Source organism: Canis lupus, chromosome 3 (assembly GCF_048164855.1).
Source record: "Canis lupus baileyi chromosome 3, mCanLup2.hap1, whole genome shotgun sequence".
NCBI classification, from domain to species: domain Eukaryota; kingdom Metazoa; phylum Chordata; class Mammalia; order Carnivora; family Canidae; genus Canis; species Canis lupus.
This window is the reverse complement of record NC_132840.1, coordinates 37,325,206-37,348,340: the sequence shown is the minus strand read 5'-3', so window position 1 is coordinate 37,348,340 and position 23,135 is coordinate 37,325,206. Positions and strand designations below refer to the sequence as shown.

The 23,135-nt window shown below is 39.0% G+C and overlaps 1 protein-coding gene across 20 annotated transcripts in view; it reads left to right on the top strand.

Moving 5' to 3' along the window:
* DAB1 (DAB adaptor protein 1) overlaps positions 1 to 23,135 on the top strand; it is a 1,169,270-nt gene that overhangs the window by 297,963 nt on the left and 848,172 nt on the right. The window contains exon 1 of one of the 20 annotated variants that reach the window (XM_072820415.1): positions 11,075 to 11,096. The exons of the other annotated variants lie outside the window; for them this stretch is intronic. The gene's annotated coding sequence lies outside the window, so the exon portion shown is untranslated. Of the gene's footprint in view, positions 1 to 11,074; positions 11,097 to 23,135 lie in introns of those variants that run through there. 20 annotated transcript variants of the gene reach the window in all.

Below are 23,135 nucleotides of genomic sequence, written 5' to 3'. Positions count from 1 at the left end.
GCTGAGATTCTAAAAATAGAATCTTTTTTAAAAAAACCCACAAAACAAAACAAGATACTAAAACCACAATAACAATACTAACAGTAACCAATGTTTACTGAGTCAGGTATTGGGTTTGCTAAGTGACATACACAGACTAACTTTAATCCTGACACCAGCTTCAGGTTGCATTTTATAAAGAAACAGATACAAAGTCAGATATCTAAGAGGGAACAGAGCTTGAGTTTGAATGGTTTGATTCTAAATCTACTACTCCTACTCAGACTCTATTTTTGTCAAATAGAGTCTAGCAGAACATAATAGTTATTTAAATAGACCACATAGTTGATCCTTTTGATAAATATGGGTGCTTTTTTATCTAAAACAGGTTCTGGTCTAAATGGCAATTCACCTTTGCATCCCCAACGTCTGTGCATGGTAACTGCTCACTTAGTGCTGAATAAGTCAGTGAAGAAAGGGTTAACTTTAACTTAAATTGGCCATCTGGATAAACCCACACCCCACCTTAGGAAAGAGCCAAACCCTATGTCCTGAAATGATCTTTCTTTCTTTCTTTTTTTTTTTTAAGATTTTATCTATTTATTCGAGAGAGACAGAGACATAGGCAGAGGGAGAGGGAGAAGCAGGCTCCATGCAAGGAGCCTGACGTGGGACTTGATCCTGGGTCTCCAGGGTCTCTCCTGGGCTGGAGGAGGTGCTAAACCGCTGAGCCATCCAGGCTGCCCATGAAATGATCTTTCTCATTACCTGGAAGAGCTCCTGATAAGTGGAACATGGTGCCATCATCCACGGTTAAGGAACAAGAAGTAAAGTTTGGTTTCCTGTTATGGAAGGAAGAGAATTTTCCATAAACCACAATTAATTCTTAGGCTTGGTTTTTGACTTGAATGCCAGTGTTAGCTCTCAGTGAGGAGCACTGGAGAACTTTCAGAGGGCAGATGGTAGAACTTGAATCTCACCTTCTTCGGTGCTCAGATCTCACAAACACATGGTGGCCAACATGAAGTTGGACCGTTCTCTGCGGACCAGTATCCCTACCACCAAAAGCCTATTGATAGTTGATGTGAATGGGCTATGTGGCTAGCTATTCCAGAGACTACTGACATAATGCACTCTCAGAGCTACTTACTTTCTCGCCAGTTTGAACAATTTAAAATAAAGAAGAAAAAAAAATAAAGAAGAGAAGTGATGCAGGAGAAAAGAAACTAATATTTACTGTACGGTATTCTGTTTTAGGCAATGTTATGGACATCTTCAGTAAAAAAAAATAATGTAATCTTTACCAAAAGTGCATGACATACATTATCCCTATTTTATAGGTGAGGACAATACTGCCTGTACAATCAACAAGGCTCATTCACTCAATATTGAATTTAGGTCAGGAAATAATAGAGATGAAGGGAAATTACAATGTGATTTTACATTGTTTTTCAGGGTATCCATGGTACTGATTAGGTAGAGATAGGCACCCATAGGCAAAATATTTATAAAGCCAAGATATTGAAGAATTATAACCTCTTACATATAAATATAGTCATCACTGAAGTATGACCATTGTTAATGTTAAGTGTAGCTTCTTCCAGCATTTTCTAAGATTTTAAAATATCTTTTGGATTATTACTGTACACACAATTTAGAATCCTGCTTTTTGACTGATCATTAATTCCTTTTTGATGTTGTTAATTAAAACTTTGTAAACATAGTGCTTAATAATGGCATAATATTTTAAACAGTGGCTGTCTCTTCTAATTATTCCCCCCTCCTCTCCCTCTCTTCTTTCTCCTCTTCCTCCTTCACCACCACCTCCCTCCTTCTATGACTACTAAGACCCCACACTACTACTAGTGTGCTGCTTCTTTGTAGTTTATCTTTCTCAGGAGCTTTCAGTGTGTTAGACTCTGAGCCAAAGTCTTTTCTTACAAACTCTCATTCAATTCTCATAGCAACTCTATGAAGCAGATTCTGCTATTATCCCTTTATAGAAATGAATATAGAGATGAGGCAACTAATGCACAGAAAGGTTAAATAATTGACCTAAGTAATACAAATATTAAGAAGTAGGGCTAGGATTTTTTTTTCTGATTCTGGAACTGTAGTTCATAATTGCTGCCGTTTTCTTATTGTTAGGCATTTAGGCTAATTCCAGTCTTTCCCTGTAATATCCTTGTGTGCTATGTGTAGTTACTTTTGATTAACTTCTTAAAAGAGATTTACAAAAAAAGGCGTGACCCAGTAAAAGACCATGAATATTTTGCAGAATCCTAATACATACAGCCAAATTGCTTTCCAAAAGTTCTATCCAGTTACATTTCTGCCAGCAGTGTATGAGAGTGCCCATTTTATCACTCATTTGTAAGAAATGAGAGAGAAACAAAAGAAAAAGTGAATGACCCTGAATAACTAACAGTTAAAGACATGCGCAGTATGAAGAGTCGTAGAGCTCCTGGCTATTTTGCATCCAATAGTGTCTTGAGGAACGTGGAGAGAAAAGTAACCTCAGATGGGGGCAAGAAAGTGCATTAAAAACTTTTAGAATCAGAATATTTGGATTTGAGACCCATGTCTACCATTTACTAACTGTTGGCTCTAAGATTTCAGTATCCTGTTTGTTAATTTATTTCATTTATTCCAATTGTGTGTGTGTGTGTGTGTGTGTGTATGGGGGGTGAACATGGGTAGAGTGGAGGTTAGGAAAGGCTTTAGAAAAGCAGGGATTGTTCAGCTGGGCCTTAGATATTGGGGTAGAATTTGAGTTGGTGAGAAGGTAGCAAAAGGACATTCCAGGCAAAAAAGGACTCCTGAACCATAACCTAGAGTCCATGGCTTATTCTGGGGACAATGCAAGGAATGAATACTCACAGAATGGGACAGTGGCTAGAGTTGAGATTGGCATGGTAAGCTTGGGCAGAATCTTGAGAACCTTAATTACCATCCCAAAGAATTCATCTATAAAAAAAGATTCAATCAAAGTTTGCTCCATTCATGCTTTGAAGAGAGTGACTTGCTCAGATTTCTAGTTTTAGGAGATAGCTCTGACAAAAACAGACATTGGATAGAGATGCACTAGTCAGATAAAGCTGAAATCTGGGCAAGATATGAACAAGACCTACCTTTCAGTTCAGGAAATAGAGTGACTGTAGCAATAATAGAAGCACATACATTTTAGAGGAAGCCCAGTAAAGGGATTAATCAATACCCACAATAAGAGCAAAGAGAAAGAGTTTGGAGAATTAAATGTATCCAAAATGAATGTATACAACCACCGTATAAGGAGGCAAATCTTATCCCCATTTTACAGATGAGTAAAATGAGAGTTAAGGGGGTCAATTAACCTACTCAGTATTATGCAGATAGAAAGTGAAAATGTTGCAATTAAAGCCATGTGTGTCAAACCCAAATCCCACTTCACTCCACTATCTATCAAGACAACTAGAGGAGATGGCCTTTCAGTTGAGCCTTGATGAAGACACAGCCTGTCTCCAAGTGGACAATGATGGATAAAAAGAATTCTAGGCAGAGAAAAGCCCGAGACACAGCATTGCATAGTGAGAGTCTTTGGTCTCTTTAAAAATGTTCCAGTCTGCTTTCAGAGAGAAGTATACACTGGAGTTAGTACTCAGTTGCTAACTGAGGTGTTTATTATTTACCAAGTCCTATCCTTAGTACCCAACACTTAATCTTTTAGTCTTGCCTGTAGCTTACACGTAGGTGCTATTAATCACACCCACTTTAAAGATGATCAAACTGAAAGCACAAAGGAGTTAAGTGAGTTGCCCAAATCCAAACAGCTAGTAAATGGCAGAACCAGTCCATCATCTAAGATGTCCTGGTTTCAGAGCTCTCAACCACTTTACAATATGATCTTTTATGTATAGCATGGATGCTGGAAGCTAGGAGCCATTCTTCCTGGCACCAAAGTGGAAGGAAACATAAAATCTATTCTTTTTCTCTTCCCTTGAAGAGGACATGAATGTCTTTGATGAGGACATTGATCAACCAGGGTGACTGAGATAGCACTCTATTTTTTTTTTAAAGAGTATGATAATAATGCCACTGACCCTTTCCAAGACTTTGCTGTTGACTAGGCATTGTGTGAGATGCCCTGGGAATCTCTCCTGTGCAGACCTCACTGGGCAGGAGAGGGTGTGCTATACTAGGAGAACAATGACTGGCTGGGGCATAGGATGCTGCTATAGAAGTGGAGGAGAGAGAAGTGTTATAAACCATATTAAAGTATTAGAACCTTATCTTTAAGGCAGTGGAGAGTCTAAGAAGGGCTTGAAAGCAGTGACTGATGAAATCGTGTTGAGAGTTGCAAACTCCATGTTTGGTGATTGTTTGGACAGGGAAATGGAAACTGATGTAGGGAGTATTATGAAACTAGAGGCAGCTGAGTGGGGTAATCCAGATTACCTGGTAAGGGCCTAGACCAGCAAAGCAGCAGTGAGAATAGAAGGGGATGAGCTCAAGAATAATGATAGATTCAATAGGGCCTAGTGTCAAACTGCATGTGGACAGTGAAAGAAAGAGATGTTTGGGGAGGCACTCACTTTCCTGCTTTCTATCTTCTTTTACTGGAATTCACAGATTACTCATTTCCTTGCTTTGTTGGATAACTATATCTCTGTAGCAAAGTGTATCTAATGTTGAGGCCAGAAGCAATACACTTGTTTTCTTTTCCTGTGCAGAGAAAACTAAAAGTGTCATTTAGTGATATGCACGAGTAATAAAAATCTGGATTACCCTCTCCCCTCCCCGCTTAAGGAGAAAAATTATTTTGCTCATAACTTTGATGAGCTTGATGAATGTTCGGATATCATCCCAAGCTTGCAAACCACCCAGGCGCTGGGGAAATTATTAATATTTTACTGGTGGACTTGGTTGAGCAAACACAATAAAAACAGACTCAGTGTCATTGCACACTGGAAAAGCAGATGGCAGTCAGAAGCTAAGCTGCATCCGGCAGTTTGAAATTTCAAATTACATCAATTTGAAGCTTTGCTTGTGCCTCAGGCAAGATTTCCCCTCAAATGAAGGAGACAGGAGAGGCAAACCCTTTATTCCTGAGCTGTTTGGCAGTGGCTGCTGAGTGGTGCTGCTTTCTATGACGCTAGGTAGCCAGAGAACTGGAAGGAAAATGGGGTACTTCTATCTCAAGTGTGATGGGAGAAAGACCAGAGAAGTCTCTGGTTTACTAGGATCTCATCACCCCAGGCTACATGGTCTGAAGCTGGTAGTCTCACAGATTTAAGAACCTCCATTGTGAGGGCTTCATACTCTCAGACTTGCCTTGTCTAAAAGTGACACCAAGTTGCCTAAGTCAGAGATTCAATGGATAGGGATCCAACTGGAGCAAAGAAGTCCACAACATTGGCAGTGCTATAGTTCTCAGAGCTATCACTGCCCATCATTAGGAAATAAGAATAAAAGAGCAGGTACCTTTAGAGTCTTTATGCTTGTCAAAAGTGCATGTATAGTTTTGTGTACTAGATAGCTTGGCTTCTATTCCTTTAATACCTTAACTTTTTTGCTCCCATCCCCTCTGAACACCAGCAATGTGAGGTCACCTAGACCAGTATTTCTCAACCCTGGCTGTATATCACAATCATTTGAGGGACTTTGTAAATAATACTTTTTATCAGGCCTTACCCCTCAATGTCATGAGTCTGGGATGCTATTCTCAGTTATTCTTAAGAACCTCTGCAGTGCCTGAGACATGATAAGCAGTTAAACTTACCTGTTGAATGAATAAATTGAGTAATGTGGAGTTCTCTATTCAAACTGTATACTCTAGCCCTACATTCTTTCATATTCTGTTCCTTTGGCCTCAGACAGACTTCCCTTTTTCAGTGCCTCCTCTCAACCTAAATAACTTCAATTTTTAGTACATAAATCATGTATTATTTGCTTTATTTTAAATATTACTTTGTCAAAAATAAATAAATATGGCTTTGTTAACCTGGAAAAGTCTCTTGCCATCCCATTTGTATCCTCACAGCTCACCATCATGGGTTGCAGGTGATTGGAGGCTTGTGAGCTCTTTAGAGCTGGGGTTTTAAGACTTTCTATCCCCAGCACATCAGTTAGGACAGAGTAATAACTGATCATTTGTCTATAATAATAATTATATAAATATATAAATATAAATGTATACAGTATCATATATGCAGTGTATATAACAAACATATAGAAAGGGTGGGGACATAAATATTGTACATGATGTCTGGTATAGGATATGTATATGAAAAGGATGTAGGTGAGGGTTATGGGTATGCACAAGGGATTTGCACATTCATTATTTGTTTAGGTCAGCTAAAATCCTAGCTATCAAATCACGTGAGGATCTTTTTCAAAATATAAATTGTGGGACCCTACTACTTATAAATTTCTTTGTTTGAAAGAGAGAGAGTGTGTGAGCAAATACAAGCAGTGGGGGAGGGATAGAAGGAGAGGGAAAGAGAGAAACTTAAGCAGGTTCCAACACCTAGCACACTGTCCTATGCAGGACTTGATCTCACAACACTGAGATCATGACCTGGGCTGAAACCAGCTGTCTGTCAGATGCTAACCAATTGAGTCACTCAAGGTGTTCCAAAATTCCAAACCCTTATATCTAAGGTGGTGTCCAGGAATTGGTATTTTTAAAGATCTTCAGATTGTCAATCAAGATTCTGAGCCATTCATGAAATTATTAAGTATTTGTTAAGTGCCCACTGTGTGCTAGCACTGTTGTAGACTCCAGGGACCCACTGGTGATCTAAACATAGTCCCTGCCTTTGTGGTACCTGTATTTGAGGGAGAGTAAAAGAGGCAAATTAATCAATGAGTACCCAGAAGATGACACCGAGTGTTATCAAGAAAATAAAGCAGGGTAATGAAATAGGTACTGATTAAGTTGGTCAGGGAAGTTCCCTTTGAGGAGGTGATATTTGAGCTGAAATCTAAATGACATAAAGGGCACAGTCAAATGAGCATCTGGGATGAGACTTTGAAGCAGTGGGATCTGCAAGTGCATGGTCCTGAGAGAAATGAGCTTGGCATGTTTCATGAACAGAAGGAGGGCTGATGTGCCTGGACCATGAAGAATGAAGACAAGGTGGAGTAAGTAAAGTCAGAGGGAGAAGGAGGGAAGGCAGATCATGTGGAATATTGTAGGAAATGGTAAGAAGATTGATTTGAGGGAAATTGAGAAACCATTTTGTAAAGGTTTCAATGTACAAGAGTGAAATGATCCTATTAAGGATTTTATTTATTTTTTTAATATTTTATTTATTTAGTCGTGATAGACACACACACAGAGAGGCAGAGACACAGGCAGAGGGAGAAGCAGGCTCCTTGCAGGGAGCCCGATGTGGGACTCGATCCCGGATCTCCGGGATCACACCCTGGGCCAAAAGCGGCGCTAAACCACTGGGCCACCCGGGCTGCTCCTGATTAAAACTCTTCAGAGTGTAGGGATAGAGGGAACATTCCTCGACATCTTAAAAGCCATCTATGAAAAGCCCACAGCAAATATCATTCTCAATGGGGAAGCACTGGGAGCCTTTCCCCTAAGATCAGGAACAAGACAGGGATGTCCACTCTCACCACTGCTATTCAACATAGTACTGGAAGTCCTAGCCTCAGCAATCAGACAACAAAAAGACATTAAAGGCATTCAAATTGGCAAAGAAGAAGTCAAACTCTCTCTCTTCGCCGATGACATGATACTCTACATAGAAAACCCTATTAAGGATTTTAAAAGACCACTCTGGGTACGGTCTGGAGAAGCCGTTGTAGGGATGCAAGAATGGTAACAGACTGGAGGCTATATAGTAGTCTGGGGAGGAAATGGTGGTGATGTGGAGGAAGAGGGTAGCAGGGGAGGTGGGGAGAGGTGGTGAATGGATTGGGTTTATTTTGGAGGTAGATCTGGCAAGACTTCTTAATGGACTACACAGGCTTGGAGGGAAAAGAGAAACTGAAGATGACATCCAGGTTTCTGAGCATCTAGATGGATGCTGATCCTATTGCCTAGGATATGTATAAAGGAGGTTTTCAGGGAAATGCATTTATTGTGTATTAGGGCTTTATGTCCTTAATGTTCAATTGATATGCCTGTGTCATGTATATGCATAGAGTACACATTTAAGATAGATACAGTGTATTAGTTTCTTATGGCTGCTGCAATTTATTTGTGACTAGAATCAACAGAAATTTATTCTCTGGACAATGTTTGAGGACAAGTGCAAAATCAGTTTCACTGGGTGGAAATCAGTGTCTGCAGGCTCATACTCCTGCTGGCGGCTCTGGGGAGAATCCACTCCTTGTCTCCTCCAGCTTCTAGAGGCTGCCGGCATTCCTTGGCTTGTGGCTGTGTTACTCCAGTCTTCAAGGTCAGCATCTTCAGATCTCTCTCTGCTCTGTCTTTACATCACCTCCGCCTGTATGTGTGCATGTGTGTTCAATATCTGTCTGCCTCCCTCTTCTTAGGATTTATATGCTGCATGTAGGGCCCACGAGGATAACCAGAATAATATACCCATATCAAGATTCTTACTTAATTCCATGTGCAAAGACATATTAAAGGCAAATAAAGGCAACATTTACAGGTTCCAAGGATTAGTACCTGTGTACATTGGAGAGCATATCCTACAGATCTGTGTATGTCATATCTGTATGATATGCGATATGTCATTTATGTGAATATCATATAGCATACAGATATAGCTCAGTGGTGTGTGTGTGTGTGTGTGTGTGTATGTGTGCATGTGTGCAGGTGTTTCCGTATGCATTCAAGTCACATGTATAGCTGGCTTTCTAGAGCTATATGTTAATGTGTGGTCCTCTTTGTATGCTGTGCATCTCTCTTTCATCCCTGTATCAAGAGGCTCCGCCAGCAATACCAGTTACTTGTTTACTGCTGAAAAAGTGTTTGCAAACAACATAGGTCTTTCTTGTTTTCCCTGCAAAACCAGGTTAGCACTAGATCCTAAAGCCTCCTCTTTTGGAAAGGTAAAAACGGGGAGGTGCTGTGCCTTCCTCCTACTACCATGAGAATGGCGGTATGTCCCTACTGTCCTTGATTGAAACTATACACGAACAACAAGTTAATATGAATTTGCATATGCTTTTGGATAAATGTATACTTTAATTGATTAATCCCAAAGGCACCTATGTACACTGAAAAATACTGCTCTGGATGTACATAGCATTGTCTCTCACGTAATAGGCAATGTTTGGTATATATATATATATATATATATATATATATATATATATATATATTCATGGTGCTTTGAAATAACTAAACCCCCTTGGGGGTATTATAGCCCACAATTTAGGAGATACTATAGTGGAAATAGGATTTATAAATTGGTATCTCACACGTCAAATTTGATCAGCAAATTTGTCTGGATTGGCTAGCAGATTATTATTGCTGCATAACTAAAGTACAGTGTCTGGGTGGAATTTTCACTCTCCTATGGTTTTGGGTCCCACCACACACAGTTCTACTAAGCCTGTCTGCTCCACTCCTTTACAACCTACTTGGCCCTTGGAAACATTTGATTTGATATACCTTTGACAGAATGTAGCCATCTACAAAGTAGATGTATCAAAGTACTTTGATATCTATGACCTTATTTCAGCTTAATAACCCCCACTACTACCCTGTGATACAGATGAGACCATATCATTCTTGTCTTAAAGATGTATTCATTGAGACTCAGTAATTTTAACAACTTGCCCAATATCGTTCAGCTGGTAAGTGAAATTACTGGGGCTGGGATGTAAGCCTCTTGACTCCTAGAAAGATGCTCTTTTCTTCACAGTAGACTATTTTCCTTATAGTTTGCCTGAACTCCAGACAAACCAGTTGTCTGTCAATGAATAGCCATCAAAGTCAGATCTGAGTTTTGTTGACTGTATCCTTTGCTGTGCAAAAGCTTCCTCAAACAGTTAAAAATAGACCTGCCCTACGACCCAGCAATTGCACTGTTGGGGATTTACCCCAAAGATACAAATGCAATGAAACGCCGGGACACCTGCACCCCGATGTTTATAGCAGCAATGGCCACGATAGCCAAACTGTGGAAGGAGCCTCGGTGTCCATCGAAAGATGAATGGATAAAGAAGATGTGGTTTATGTATACAATGGAATATTACTCAGCTATTAGAAATGACAAATACCCACCATTTGCTTCAACGTGGATGGAACTGGAGGGTATTATGCTGAGTGAAGTAAGCCAGTCGGAGAAGGACAAACATTATATGTTCTCATTCATTTGGGGAATATAAATAATAGTGAAAGGGAATATAAGGGAAGGGGGAAGAAATGTGTGGGAAATATCAGAAAGGGAGACAGAACGTAAAGACTGCTAACTCAGGGAAACGAACTAGGGGTGGTGGAAGGGGAGGAGGGCGGGGGGTGGGAGTGAATGGGTGACGGGCACTGGGGGTTATTCTGTATGTTAGTAAATTGAACACCAATAAAAAATAAATTAAAAAAAAAGTCAGATCTGAGAAAATAGGAGTAAACAACTGACCTTAAACAAAAGCAAGAGAAGAAATCTGCCCGTTTCAACTTAAGGCACTCATACATAGGAATAGGTAATGTGCAGGAAAGAGAGTTTGTAAATAATAGAAAAATTTTATTCAACCCAGGGGAGAATCAGAGATTACTGAAGGCAGAGAGCAAAGAATAGAGGAAAAATACAAGCAAGGGAGCCAGGAGATTAAGCCTCACTTTGCTTGTTTCTCAACAAAGTCACCTCTCAGTGTGTCTGTTCTGTTTTGTTTTGTTTTTCATCTGTAAATAGGGGTGATCGTATAATACCCAATTCCTTGGGTTGCCATCATAAGGATCAAACAGAATCATAGAGGCAAAAATGTTCTGAAAATAATACAATAAATAGTAACTGTATGGTCTGAAGCCCAGAAGGCTTTCAGATAACTTTTTTTTTTTTCTCCATGGGGAATCAGTTTTTAATCTATGTAGTCACCGAAGTTTTTCCTGTCTCTCATAGAAAATTGTGGGTTTCTTGGAAGGCTCTGGATCTCTTTGACAGACCTCAGACCTCAGACCTCAAGGACACAGATAATTCGAAAATTGCATAGTGAGTTTCCATAAAGACCATTGGGCCATATATTTAATATATCCAAGTTCCTGATGATAAAGAGTTGCAAATGTTTACTTTAGACAGTTCGATTTGGGGAGGTTGGATTTGAAACTGATTGACTGCCTTAGTCTATTTGGGCTGCTATAATAAATTACCATAGAATGGGTGGTTTAAGCAACAAACAATTATTTCTGATACTTCAGGAGGCTGGGAAGTTCAAGACCAAGGCACTGGCAGATTTAGTGTCTGGTGAGGACCCACTTCTTGGTTCTTAGAAAGTTTACCTTGCTGTGTTCTTTTCATATATTCAAAGAGGTGAGGAAGTCTCTGTGATATCTTTAATATGGATTCTAATCCTATTCATGAGGGCTCTGTGTCGTATGGCTTAATCCCATCCCAAAGGCCTAACCCCCAAATGCTATCACAATGGGGATGAGGCTTCACCATGTAAATTTTGGGGGACACAAGCATTCAATCTTTAGTAGTGACTATAGGCTTTGGATTTGAAAGGTTTTTATTTCTTAGTAAGCACTAAGCTTTCCCCTATATTTCTGGGTAGTCTATTGATTTCAGCTAATGTGCTCTCCAAATGTGACAAGTAGATATCCTTTTCTCATGCTCTGGTTTCTAAATTTGACTCTAGCTTCAGAACACATCAGCAAAGAGCCCTGGGAAAATCAGAGAGGTGTCATGGAATTTTCTGCATGTTGCATGGGTTTATGGGTAATCCCACTGTCTAAACTAAACTTCTGAAGGAGAGAAAGGAACATGAGTGGCTGTGGTATACTCTGCCCATGATGTTTCAACTAACTCTGAAGTAAAACCGTCCCACCTCCAGTTGGGGTCTATTTTTCGTTGCACTTTTAGGGTTTACTGACTACAACTCCCAAAGCACAGAACTTATCTAAAATGGAAAGACATTAAATCTCCATTTATCCAGGATCCAACCGGACAGAAAGGGAACTAGAAAGAGCTTTGCTCTCAGAGATGTTCTATAATGATTGTTGATTTGATTGCAAGAAACAAATGAGACAATATATTTTAAGTACCTTGTAATCTTATGTGGGAAGAAGCAGCTTCTAACATTTTAAGCAGAGGCCTCCTTTTTAACATTGAGAAGTTTTGCAATGCATGGTAATAGCTCTGCTTTGGTGTTCATTAGATGAAAGAGCATGTAACTACGTTACAATGAATAGCACAGTGTCATTTTTAAATGAGCTCACATGTTAAGTAGTTACAAATATTACATGAAGAAACCTGGACACATTAATATCTATGGATCAACACACATATATTTTAAAATATTAATGTATATGTTGCTCAGATATTATTTTTTCAATTTATAAACAATATTAGGTTGATATACAGATTCTTGAACTCCTTGTAAAAATTTCACAACTCTTCTGGGATTTGTACCCACTGGTTGAGAAATACTGCATTCTTAAATAAGTTTTGCTGTTTGAAAAGTGAACATCAATACATAATATGTGTGATGATTAGGTAACCAGGTAATTAAGTTTATTTCTCAACTATTCCAGATAAATGAAAATGACAAATAAAGGTTTAAGAACTTACATGTTCTTATTTATCATCCAACAATTCTACAATATATAGATGACACAACACTGATAGACCTGGAAGGGGTTTTAAAAATGAAAAGCCTTATGATTGTGGAAGAATTCAGAAAGACGTAGATGCATGGATTCTTGTGTTCCATTGTTTCCGGGCTGTGTATCTTTGAGGAAGTTAAGCTTTCTAAGTCTCAGTTTCCTGATTTGAATTCTGGGCATAAAAATACCTCTTTAACAACATTGTTGTGAGGTTCTGCATAGGAAAGGCATTTGATAAACCCAACTCCTGTTTTATAGATAGGAAAATTAAGAGTCAGAAGATTAGATATAAAGGACACACACACACACACACACACACACACACACACAATAGTTTGTGGCAGTGTAAAGCAAAGACCTCCTGACTCATGCATCTGTGTTCTACTGCAATTCTAAAATTTATACTTTCTTCTTCCTGTCCTTAAAATGTGCATGCCAGTTTTTGAGACTTCAGTTGGCAATGGCTGATGGACAAGGTTTGTTTTTAAAGAATGGGTGAAGATCTTATAGCATCTTTTATCTAGATTCTCAGAATGGTTTCCAGTTAAATGCTACTTTGGCCTAGGAGCTCAAACCTAGTAGGTTTTGCTCCTCCTGCCTCCTCTGATTCTGTTCACACTTGGAAAGCCCTGTGGTTCACAGCTAATTAAAGAGGGATGGAAGAAAAGTATACCTCCATTGATGCTATTGTTTTCATCTATTTCAGCTTAAAAAGCAAGGCAACAAGCAGTAGACTGAGAGGGAGTTCTCTCTTGCAGATAGGGCACAGGAGATACTCTAGAATGATTTCTATGAATGCACTATCATTTTATTAAGGGACATTTATACTTTCTATTGTTACAGATTCACACACACACACACACACACACACACACACTTTTCGGTAATATTCCAGGATCTGCTGAATGTTAGGAAAGAAGAGAGACCCAGAAGAGAATAAAATATTATTTATATTGTGTATTTGTTATATGTTTTATACCATATTTTCTCTTTCATTTTCTCATTTAACTACGACAACAAGCATGTATCCCCAGTTTATATAACACTAAAACTTTTAAGAAGTTAAGGTCACACAGCTAGTAAGTATCAGAGCTAGAAAGGCTTGTCTTTATTACCACCATTATAATCAGTTATTATAATTATCATTAACCATATTCATTAAAATAGCTAACATATATTGAGCACTTACTGTGGACTAAGTCTCCTTTTATGTACTTTGAATATATTACCTTATTTATATACTTTATTTAACCAGTTTATCCCTCAAAAAACAGTCAAGTAGATACTATTTTTATGATGTACAAATTTCTTTAAGATGATTCAGCAGATAACCTAGTTAGTTTAATCCAGAAGCTATATGCTTGACCACCTGCTCTCTAAATCAAATCAGATATTTTCCAACTCTACACCTTGGGAGACCTTTCAGGAACCTCATGGGAATGAGGGGAGCATATCTGCTTAGGTATAGCATCTCACTCAAGTATACTTAAGTTTAAATACTCCCAGCTATTATGACAGTAATAATCACAGCCGTAATAGTGGACAAAACTACATACAATGCTACATGTACAGGATCAAACAGGTGAGCATTTGCAGGTCATCTGGGTCCCTTGTTGTTTAACAAAGAATGGCATAATTTAATGTGATTTAGTAGTGTGACCAAGTAACTACCTGTAAGGAAAGGCTTAAGGTGGTCTAAACCTACAAAAGTGCTAAATTACCAAGAAATGGGCAAGACAATGCAATCAGCACCCAGGACAGCTCCAGTGGCATTGCAGCTCAAGTGCATTTGACTGCTTTTTGTTGTGCAACAAACCCCTCCCTAAAGCTAAAATTTTAAGAGCTCTTGATATTTATACTCTAGACATAGAATGGCAGTTCTGTTTTTTTTTTAAAGATTTTATTTATTTGTTCATGAGAGAGAGAGACAGACAGACATAGGCAGAGGGAGAAGCAGGCTTCCTGTGGGGAGCCTGATGCAAGACTGTATCCCAGGACCCTGGAATCACAACCTGAGCTGAAGGCAGATGCTCAACCGCTAAGCCACCCAGGTGCCTCTAGAACAGTGGTTCTTAACTTTCTTGGTGTATATACTCCCTTAAAAAGTAGATTAAAGGAATATACAAGATTCCCGGAAAAAAATAGAGGGGTGCCCATGCACAAAAAGTTTAACCAAAATTTTAAATGATTAAAAGACCTCCTTGCCATTCCAGTGAAGGCTTCTATTGAATTAAATATTACTGTGTAACAAATTATCCCAAAATATAATGGAGGCCTAAATAATGACAATGTTTCTCGTGGTTTTATGGGTTGGCTGGGCAGTTCCTCTGCTGGTTTCTCTGGGCTCATTCATACAGCTGCATTCATCTGGGGGGTTGACTTAGCGGAAAAGTTTTTGCTCACAGGTCTAATATTTGGGGCTATGTGTTGGCTAAAGTGCCTCATTTCTAATCCATGTGGTTTCTCATCCTCCAGTAGTCCACACAAGTTTGCTTACATCATGGCAATAGGATAACATTCCTCCTTTTAAGACCCAGTCTCCAGAACTCACAAAAAAGTCAGTTCTCCCATATGCTAATGATCAAAATAAGTTTTAACATCTATCCAGATTCAAGAGGTCAGAATAGTGACTCCACCCAAATGAAATAGCTGCGAAAACTTGCAGCCAAATTTAAGTTTTTGCTGCCTCCTTAAAATAACTCATTAAAACAGACCATAGTGAGAAAATTTTAAGCTAAGGACAACACTGTTCCTTTTTCCTTTCTTCTTTGTGCTTTACCAGTTAATAGAATGCTACTGGAGATGATTTGTAGGTTCTCAGTAAATGGTATTGAATGGAGAGATGATGCACTTCCAAACTAGAGACTATGTTCTCTCTGTGAGTATCTCCAGCTTGTACCTGAGCCTACAGACTAAGAATAATATAACTAGAAGTAATAATCAACAGCATTATTATCAAAAGCTTAACATATGCCAAAAACTAAGAATATTCTCCTATTTATTTCATGTATCCTCACTTCCCATGAGGTGGGTTCTATCATCTTGCTTTTGTATATGAGGAGCCAAGAGGTTAAAGAATATAATTAGCTTGCTCAAAGTGATACACTTATTAGGAGCTGGAGCAAAATTTGAAGTCAGGACTGCCTGGCTTCTAAGGCCATATTCTTGATGACTGAATTATTCAATTCACCCAATGCTGTTGCTTTTCTTCATTCTTTTCTAGAAGAAAAGTTTACAAGTTCATGTGAAAGGCAACTTATATGAGATAAACCTTTCCAACCCCTAGTGAATAAAATAGAAAGAGACCCAAGACTCTTCATGATCTGGCTCCAAACTGTTTTTCTAGCCTTGTTTCCTACTATGCCTCAATTATACATTTAATAATAGTACCACATTCTCACTCTTGCTTTAACATGACCTCTAATATCACAATTTTTTATTCCTCTAGTTACCATTAACCACCTATTAGATATTGTTTCTCCAGCAAATAACATATACCTTTATTTAGTCTTATTTGATCTCAGTTCATGGCTTACATGCCTATCTTCTACTAGACACTGAACTTCCTGCCTCTATCTCTTCTCCTTTTGTTTCTTTCTCCCCAATAGATTTTTGTTCTGTTCCAGGCATTCTGCTATAGCCCAGAACTAGAAAAATAACTAAGACGTCAACCCTATTCTCAGGAAATTCACAGAGTTATGCACAGAGAAGCCATTGAGTCTGCATTAAATGAATAAATAAAGGAGCTTGTTGGGTGGGGGAGGAGTTGGGGTGTGAATGATTACCATATCAATTCTATCCTGGAAATATGGGCAGTGCTTCACACTATACACACTCAGCAAACTTCTTCATTTATTTACTTTCTGTAATGAGATAGGCCTAGGTTCAAATCCTGATCTTATTTTCTTGGTAAGTTTGAGCAAATCACTTTAACTTTCGGAGATAAGTTATTAAATCTCTGTAAACGTCAGTAATAATGATCTCGTAGGGTTTCTGTAAAAATTAAATATGTAGCAAATGCCTATTGTAAGAGCTCAATATATTTTAGCATTCTAAACTTCTCCCTAAAAAAATAAAATAAAAAATAAATAAACTTCTCCCTAACTTAATTCCAGAAAGAATATGTAGCAATTCAAGATACATTGCTGAACAGATGGATGGATGAATGTGTGGATGGGTGTATGGATGGATGCATGGATGGATGGATAAGTGAACAAATGAGGCAAGACTTGAGGAGGGTAAAACTCCAGGGCATGTGACACAGACAGACTCTGCAGGGCAAGAGAGCATCAACTCCCTTCTTAGGGGCTCTGAGCTACTCTAGAAACACCCTCTTCTGTTACCCTAGCCCCTCCCCAAAGGCCACACCACTGCTCCTTCCCTTCACAGGGGGCCCAAACAGCTTGTTATCCTCCTCTTTGTGTGTTGGGGATATGTGATTTTACTGTCAGCATGGTGTTTCTAATGAAAGGCAAATGGTGTCCAATGTGACTTGGGAAAAAAATGTACAAACAACAACAAAATTATATGTTCTTTTTTCCTGTAGTGTTCGCAGGGAGAATATGTGACTTGTTTGCTGTCAATACAGCTTATAATGACATGGTGCACAGAAGCACTGCCAAATGCGTGCAGCATTCATTATACACATGTATTAAGTGTAATGCGATATGAGTTTGGCGGCAGAGCAGATGAGAGCTGCCCTGGGGCTAATTTGGAGTTACAGCACCTCTTCCCATGGGATGATTAAGGGGGAAAGGGGAAGTGGGCAGCAGCATGGGCGTTGAGCAGGGTGTTTAGAATTTTCAGGACTGTTTCTGGGCCAGATTGAGAGAAAAATATTAAAGCTCAAGGAGTCTTTAAAGATGCATCTTCTTTCAGCAACTACAAAACAGTATCGTTTAATTATTAATTCTTGATCCCCTAAAAAGTGCCAGGCTCATGGCATGTCCTGGGAATAAGATGCTTCACTAGGCCTTCAAGAAGTTCACAGGTTAGTAGGATAGAGAAACAAGTAGAGAGAGAATAATGATATACCATGGTAAATGCAACAATATCTACAGGCTGAAGTTGATATCAAATTATAGGGATCCCTGGGTGGCGCAGAGGTTTGGCGCCTGCCTTTGGCCCAGGGCGCGATCCTGGAGACCCGGGATCGAATCCCACGTCGGGCTCCCGGTGCATGGAGCCTGCTTCTCCCTCTGCCTATGTCTCTGCCTGTCTCTCTGTCTCTCTCTCTGTGACTATCATAAATAAATAAAAATTAAAAAATATATATATTATTCAAACTATAGAGGAGGATTCCTAGACCAGCCTGATGTCACTTCCTCTGAGATGCTTTCCTCGACCCCTCATAAATGACTAGATCATCTGTTATATATTCTCATGGCATCCTGGGAATTTCTTTCATGGCATATGTCATGGTTTCAAGTCATTTGTGTGTATGATAATTGCATCAATGTCTGTCTAGCTTCTAGACCCTAAGTCCTGTTAAGGTAGGACCCACATTTGTTTTGCTTACCTTATATCTCCAGCACATAGCACAATACCTGGAACAAAGTTCATGATCCCATAATATTTTTGGTTGAATGAGTAGATACAGCCATTTATGAGCTTAATCTTGAAGGATTTGGAAGAAAAAGCCAGGTAAAGAGGATGAGGGAAAAGGCGAACCTAAGGAAGAGGCATGCAGCATATATAAAGGTATATAAACTTACAGAGGTAAGAAAATGAAGAACAAAATTGGAGGAAAATCAATAAAAGTGAACTGTTGAGATTCTTAATGGTATCACTTATATTTTCTCTAGTAAGGCAAAAACTTATGTGAAAGGCCAAACCTCATTGGTAGTGTTTGTGAAAATACTGGGAGACAGATGTGAGACTGAGCAAACATTTTGGTAATGAGTAAGGTAGTAAAGGCACTAAAGTGGCTATTGAATTAAACCATGTCAATGGAGAGTTTAAGAATATTTTAGAAATTCTTCTTTGAATGATGAGATGATAATAGAAAGGGGAATGTCTATTGCCTAGTTGATGAAGCTTACTGAAAGAAATGGCCCCAGTGAAACAAAATCATTCTGAATAAAAATTTCTGATTAAACATACATTCATACCCATTGAAAAATAAAAGGAGTAATATCAACAATGATTAATACTTTTTGAGAAATCATTATATACCGGGAAGTTACAGTGATAATCAGTGTCCATGTGCTGTCACATTCAATATTTGTGGCAAAACTGTAAGGCAGGCACTATAAAGATCCTGTTTAGAGATAAGATGGGTAGAAGGAGACTGGGTGAAGTTAAATTACTTGCTCAAGGTCATCCAGCTAAGCAGAGGCATAGCCAGGATTCAAATTGAGATCACTTAATTTCTGAATCCATTCTTTTAACTACCATGTTGTTGAGCCAGACTTTAGGACAGCTGTGACAGACTGAGTTCCTTCCTCACTGTCTAAGCTTCAATTTAAGCCCAATTGCTTCCCTTATCCTATAAACTTAGTTTTAAGTGAAGAACATATCTTGCCCATCTATTGGCCTTTTGAGGAAAGAATTTGAGTTTAGTGCCAGTTTTTGTTTTTTGAAAACTTTATGAACTTATGACATGCTTGCTATCATATAAACCTTTCAAACTTGCAGATTTGAAAAAGTTTCAGGAAGTGACCCTTGAAAATATTCATCATGATGGGAGTGTGGGGGATTCAGTTGGCCAGAGTTACTGTTGGGGGTGGGTGAGTTGATCATAGGAAATCTGATATGTCACAGGGAAAAAGCTGAACCCAACTGATACTTTGAAAAAAGGGAGACATTAAAAACTTCAAAGATCAAGGGTTTTCAACAGTATTTTTTTAGAACTATGTGTGTGTGTGTGTGTGTGTGTACACACATGCATAACAATTATATACATATCTAATATACATATGCACACACATTATATATACACATATACTATATATATACATGTACATATTATCATAATTTTGAAATTTAAGGATATGTATATACATCTTTACCTTAAATTATACCAGCTAGCCTTTACTGAACTCTTATGTACCTTCTATGCTCTATGCCTTCACAAGCATTTTGCCATTTAATCATCACAGCAACCCGAGGAAGTAACTGTTATTCTATTCATTTTTCCAAGGAGGAAAACAAGGCTGAGAAAAGTTAAGCCACTTGCCAAGGCCATAATGTTAGGTATAGCAGAGCTAATATTTCCCTAGTCTGTCCCCCTCCTGCGGGACTGTTCCATTAGCACCCATGTGATTCTGTCTCTCTGACCTGCTGCTATGTGTTTGCAGGGAGCCTGCAAACAGGTTCCTCTGTGAGCCAGCTTCCCTGTGAGTTCCAGAAGGTCAAGCGAAGAGACCATTCATCTGTGTTTCCATGGCTTAGCCCTAACCCATGTCAGTACCTGTGAATGTTTGTGGAATTAATTAAGGAATTATTTGCCTCAATTTACCTGGATATTAAGTGAAGGGGCTGGGCTAGAAAAAGAGCATAACAGGTCTCTGTTCAGCTTCCAAAAATCTCCTCTGAAATCTAGAACTTGCAGCCATTTCCTCTTTCTCAGTAAGTCATCAGATATTTACCTGTGCTATCTTTTATAGTATTGTATTTCTTCATGTTGAACACTTGTGTGGATTTCCCTTTTTGTGAGTTTGCTTCTCCCTATTCCTGGACCACGAGTTTCTTAGGATAAAGGAAATTTACATTTGTGGAGCTTGTGTAACATGCCAAGCACCATATCAAGGCCATCACATGCACGAGTTTATTTGATCATCATGACAATTCTTAGAAACAGTTATTATCTGCCTTTTACAGGAGAGCCAAGCTGGGCTCAGAGAGTAACATAATTTGAGTGATAACACACAGCAAGAACACAGCAGAGAGGAGATCCAAACCTAGGTTATTCCTGACTGCAAAGTCTAAGGCATGGGTTCTGACTTTCCACCTTAGCCTTAATCGCCACATGGCCCAGGCTTCCTCTGCCAGAGACATCACCCCTCCCCTTCTCCCACATGCTCCCCCCTGTAGCAGGACCCTATGGCAGCAAGCCCGGCAGGCAGCGTGGAGGGCTGCAGCAAAGACGCGCTTTGGCATCTTAGAATGCGGCACAAGGTATGCCAGCGAGAGGAAGAACAGTTGGTGAACAGTTGGCGAATGGATATTTTTATGCAAGGGTTGCCTAGAGCGAGGGGGGAAAAGAGTGGGGAAAAAAAAAACCTGTTTATAAAGAAGCCACAATTAATAAGGTCTTTGTTAGCTTTTTGGATTTAGATTTTCAAGTCCATTGCTTTGGGTTTGAAAAGGAACATAAAGGTCCCCGAGGAGCCAAACTCCCCAGCTTCCAAAGCGTGAAGGCGTTTAGGAAACCAATCCAAGCCTGAGTGTGTTGAGGATTTTAATTATTCAGCAAGGAGCGCAAAGATGCTCTGAATTCCTTTGGACAGCTTCTTGTCTGGATAGTTTACATTGTGACTTGCTCAGCGTGTGGGCTTAAGAGCTATAGGATGACAAAGGGGGAAAAAAAGGAAAAGAGCACTGTATCTGGGATTTCTGAGAGAACTGTAAATACTCTAATCCCTTGCTTACCTTTTTATAGCCATTTCTGGACTTCAATGTTCTCATCTGTAAAATGGGAATAATAATATCCATCCAAGTGGGTTATTAGGAGCATGTGAAAAATGCCCTAAAAGACATAAAACCATTTAGAAATAAAAATATTGGGTTTTGTAGTACACTATTTTTTATAAAGTCCTCTACCTCCCTTTTTTCTTTTTACACATAAACTTAGTCTACCGTCATTTATAATACATATAGTAATAATAGCTGCCATTTATTGAATGCTTAGCACATGCCAGATCCATATTTTGCTAATTTGACCTTCACAATGCCTATGAGGTAGGTCCCAGTTTTCAATGAAGTGGGAGCTCAAATAGGTTAAGTAAGGTAACAAAAGTCAGGAAGAAGCAGCCTTAGCACTCAAAGACCAATCTGATGTGGACAGGTTGGCCTAGAGTGTGAGCACTAACCACTGTGCCATCCAAAGAACTGGCAAAGGGGGTAGGTATACTGTTATAAGTTGAGTTGTTTCTCTTCTCCTCCAAAATAATATGTTGAAGTCCTAAGCATCAGTAATTCAGGATGTGACTTTATTTGGAGGTAGTGTCTTTACAGGGTAATTGAATTAAAATGAAGTCATTAAGGAGGGTCCTAATTCAACATGACCCATGTCCTTATAAAAGGGAATATTTGAGGGCACCTGGGTGTCTCAGTCAGTTAAGCATCTGCCTTCAACTCAGGTCATGATGCCTTCAACTCAGGTCATGGGATGGGACTCCACATTGGGCTCTCTGCCCCTCTTCCCTGCTTTCTCTCTCTCTTTCTCTCAAATAAATAAATAAAATCCTTTTTTAAAAAAGGGAAATATTTGAATATACAGAAACACAGGGAAAAATTGGGAGAGACCCAGGGAAAAATTATCATCTGCCAGGCAAGGAGAGAGGTCTGGAACAGACCCTTTCCCTCACAGTGCTCAGAAGGAACCAACACTTCCAACACCCTAATTTCAGACTTCTAATTTCAAGAACTATAAAACAATACATTTTTGTTATTTAAGCTACCGACTTGGTGATACTTTGTTATGATAAACCTAGCAAACTAATGCCTCTTCTGAATCCTTTTTTCTGGGTGAGGCAGCAGAAGAGAAAGAGAATAAGGTGATTTGCTCAATCTGTTAAGTGAGGTTGCTGAGATTTGCCTCCTATTCACTATTCTAACCCTGCACGTGGATTGCTAGAAAAAGAAAGCTCTTTGGGGCTGGAATTGATCATTGCTTTGTCCACAACTGTGTCCCCCGCTTTTATATCAGTGTCTGACATATAAATCATTACTTGTTGAATGAATGAATGAATGAATGAATGAATGCCCTTTCTACCAATTTATCCAGAGCTTGACAACTAGATGATTTTTAAGTCACATCACATTGGAACAAGAATTCCAACTCATAGCAATTATCACAACCAAGTATTTTTTTTTACTTTGTATCTAATATACTTTACACAGCCAGATACAATTATGAACAAGTTTTCAAACAAACTCCTTAGAAATCTTGTTTCATATACTATGAGGTATAAAAATCCAAAGTTCTAATTCTTACTTGTATTTGGAAACATTGACTCACCTACTTTCCTTCCACTCTGGTTTCTGCCCATGTAGCATTGTCATTATATGTCTTTCTGTCTTCCCTGTCAACCACTCCTTGGTTTTCCTTTACTGGTTCTTCTTCATTTTTTCAAATTCTAAACTCTGGCATGCTCCAGATTCTGCTTTGCTGTCTCGATTCACTCCTTTGGTAGCTTCATCCTGTTTCATGGTTTTAAATACTCTCTCTGTGCTGACAATACCCAAATGTATATCACCTACC